The sequence below is a fragment of the Mus pahari genome, chromosome 19 (assembly GCF_900095145.1).
Source record: "Mus pahari chromosome 19, PAHARI_EIJ_v1.1, whole genome shotgun sequence".
Classification (NCBI taxonomy): domain Eukaryota; kingdom Metazoa; phylum Chordata; class Mammalia; order Rodentia; family Muridae; genus Mus; species Mus pahari.
The window spans coordinates 72,963,529-72,966,929 of NC_034608.1; the positions used below are offsets into that span (position 1 = coordinate 72,963,529).

Below are 3,401 nucleotides of genomic sequence, written 5' to 3' on the forward strand. Positions count from 1 at the left end.
AGAAAGAAAGAAAGAAAGGAGGGAGGGAGGGAGGGAGAGAGGGAGGAAAGAAAGAAAGAAAGAAAGAAAGAAAGAAAGAAAGAAAGAAAGAAAGAAGGGAGGNAGGGAGGGAGGGAGGGAGGGAGAGAGGGAGGAAAGAAAGAAAGAGAAAGAAAGAAAGAAAGAAAGAAAGAAAGAAAGAAAGAAAGAAAAGAAAAGAAAGAAGAAAGAAGGAAAAAAGAAAAAGTTTGAAACAGCAACAGCAGGAACAATCCCTTTCCTAACAGGGAGAATCTCAGAACAGTATCTGATAAAGATTCCAGAGCCAGGGTAGACCAAAGTTAGGAGCTGCATGCTCTTTCTGGTAACAGGTTCAAAGTACAGAAGCAGTAAAGTGTAAATCTCGGGCCTGTGAGACAGACCAGAAGGTAAAGGCATTTGCTGAGCAAGCCTGGTTAAATTCCTGGAACTCTATACTCTTTAAAATACTATAATTATCTGTTTTATACAGGTAGAAGGCAGAGCATGAGCAGGTGAACATGTAGAAACTAAGCTTTAAACCATTTGTTGTATAATATTCCCCAGACTGGGCTAATCCATAACTGATGTAATCATTTTCTTATTGATGGGCATTTCACTCCATTCTATGTCCTTGTACAGGAACCCGTCCTAAATGCTCAGAGGACCCATGAGGACCCATGAGGAAACGATGAGCCGTCAGGGTAAGGATGACGTGGAAGGGGCCACTAGTCATCCGAAGTCACCGCAGCACGGATGGCCTGTGGTCAGAATGTCTCCTCAGAGCTCAAGTGTTGCAAATCTGATCCGGAAAGGCAAGAGTGTTGGAGGGGGGCTGGTCAGGCCTTGGGGGTAACTAAACATGTCCATTCTGTCATCCCGGTGGGTTTCCTAAAACCATGAGGGTGGCTCCCTCCATTTGCTTCCTCTCATTTGCACAGGATCCATTAAACCTTTTCCCCTGAGAAGAGGCCTGAGCAAGGAGATCATGGCCAGATGTTTGTCCCTCCCTCCCTCAGTCTGGAACTTTGTCAGCCCTTAGAAGTTTGAGAAGATTCATGTGTTTGTAATTACTCACTGTGTGATCTCTTCATTATTATTATTATTATTATTATTATTATTATTATTATTATTATTATGGTTTTTCAAGANAGGGTTTCTCTGTGTAGCCCTGACTGTCCTGGAACTCACTTTGTAGACCAGGCTGGCCTCGAACTCAGAAATCCGCCTGCCTCTGCCTCCCGAGTGCTGGGATTAAAGGCGTGCGCCACCACGCCCGGCGTGTGATATGGACTGAAACCAGCGCCTCGGAAGCTGATGAAGAGAGTTCAGCGTACTCATGGAGACAGGGCGCCCCTCACTTAGAGCCAGGAGGGAGCACCTCAGGAGTGCATGGCCTGAAGGCACTGGATGCTGGAGAGCAAAGTGACTCTGCAGCTTAGAAACACTGTGGGGGAGGAAGTGCGAGCCCCAAGCTAAGGAGCCTGCCCAGCCAGAGCTGTAGGGCCATGTAGGTCGCATTCTCTGATCACAGGCTTCCCTTCCTCACAATCAGGTTCCCGACAAGGCCTTAGCTCTTTGACAGCTTTCCTGGCTTACTGTGGTAAGAAGTGAAAGCAAAGTGCATGCTGGGTACTTATACACAATGTCTTTACTGGGTGAAGAGAGACACCCTGGACTGGCAAGTGGCTCACTGGATAAAGGTGTCCAACTCCTGTGCGTGAGGATCTGACTTAGATCCCTGGCACCCACAAGATGGAAGGAGAGAGCCGGGCGTGGTGGCACACGCCTTTAATCCCAGCACTCAGGAGGCAGAGGCAGGCAGATTTCTGAGTTCGAGGCCAAGCCTGGTCTACAGAGTGAGTTCCAGGACAGCCAGGGCTACACAGAGAAACCCTGTCTCAAAAAACCAAATAAATAAATAAATTAAAAAAAAAAAAAAAGATGGAAGGAGAGAACTGAGTCCTACAAGTTGACTGCTGACCTCCATACATAATAAATACACGTGAAAGGGAAGAAAATGAGCTACCCATGATACTGAGGTAAAACCCTAATATGCACCATGCCTCACCTTACTGGTGTAAAGTTTGCAATAGAGTCCTCTCTTTATCCGAGGATTTCTGCTTCCTGAGGTTCTAGTGACTTGTGGTCAAACATAGCTCAGTAATACAGTACTGTCGAGTTAAGATAGCGGGAGAGGCACACGTGGGAACTTATTTTATGATCAGTTATTGAGTGTTAATCTCTTAGGATACTTAATATTTTTAATCACAGAAACACATGTTTAGAAGAAGACACAGTGCCGGGCGTGGTGGTGCATGCCTTTAATTCCAGCACTCGGGAGGCAGAGGCAGGTGGATTTCCGAGTTCGAGGCCAGCCTGGTCTACAGAGTGAGTTCCAGGACAGCCAGGGCTATACAGAGAACCCCTGTCTTGAAAAACCAAAAAAAAAGAAAGAGTATACAGTATACAGTATAAATACAGGATTCATCCTATCTGCTCCAGGAACTCACTTAGGGGTCTTGACTATAGTCTCCATGGAAAACTGTTACTTGTGTAGGAAAGAAAACTGATTACAATGAAAAGCCACACTTAGGTAGATAGGCCTAGTTATGTTTCTGGCTCATCTGTGTTCTCCAGCATCTCACACCCCACGAGAGCTCTTCAATCATCTAGCATCAGTAGAGACTCAGCTACACTGGAGAACTGCTCTGGTCACAAGGGGTCATATTCAGATGAGAAGATATGGAGTGATCCTGGCTGTCCTATGGAATGTTTGCACAGTAGCTTCCGGGACAGAAAGTATTTGTGTACCTGTGGCTATGTGCATCGTGCAGGCCAGGGGAGACACCAGGATTCCCGTTCTGTTGCTCTCTATTGTATTCATTCTAGACAGAGTCTCTCATTGAGCCTGGATCTATGTTGGTGGCCAGAATGTGCAACGAAGTGCTTGGGGCTACATGCATGTGACGTCATGTGGGGATACATGCATGTGATGTCATGGTTGGCCTTTTTTTATTTTCATTTTTTACAGAAAATATAAATGAATACTAGGGATTCCAAGTTAAGTCATCATGCTTGTAAAACAAATGCTCCTACCCACTGAGCCATCCGATTCCCTGCCCCCTGAGCATTTTATAGTGACCTCTGTCATTTACAAAGTAGATTGCAAAACTCAAAATGAAACATGTATTAATATTTTACTTGCGTGCTGTCTCAATAGTTCTGGTATCATCTGTACTTTCATATCAAACCTTGCCATAAGGCCCAAGAGGTGGTGCTATGGTTAAGAGCGCTTGCAGCTTTTCCAGAGGACCCAAGTTATGCTCCTAGTACCCACATGGATGGCTCGCGACCTCCTCTAACTGCATCTTCAAAGGATCTAATGCCCTCTGGCCTTTCCT

At 45.6% G+C, this 3,401-nt stretch overlaps 1 protein-coding gene across 2 annotated transcripts in view; it reads right to left on the reverse strand.

The window, feature by feature from the left end:
* The window catches only part of Galnt7 (polypeptide N-acetylgalactosaminyltransferase 7), a 131,328-nt gene that overhangs the window by 30,193 nt on the left and 97,734 nt on the right, over positions 1-3,401 (reverse strand). The window lies entirely within an intron of this gene.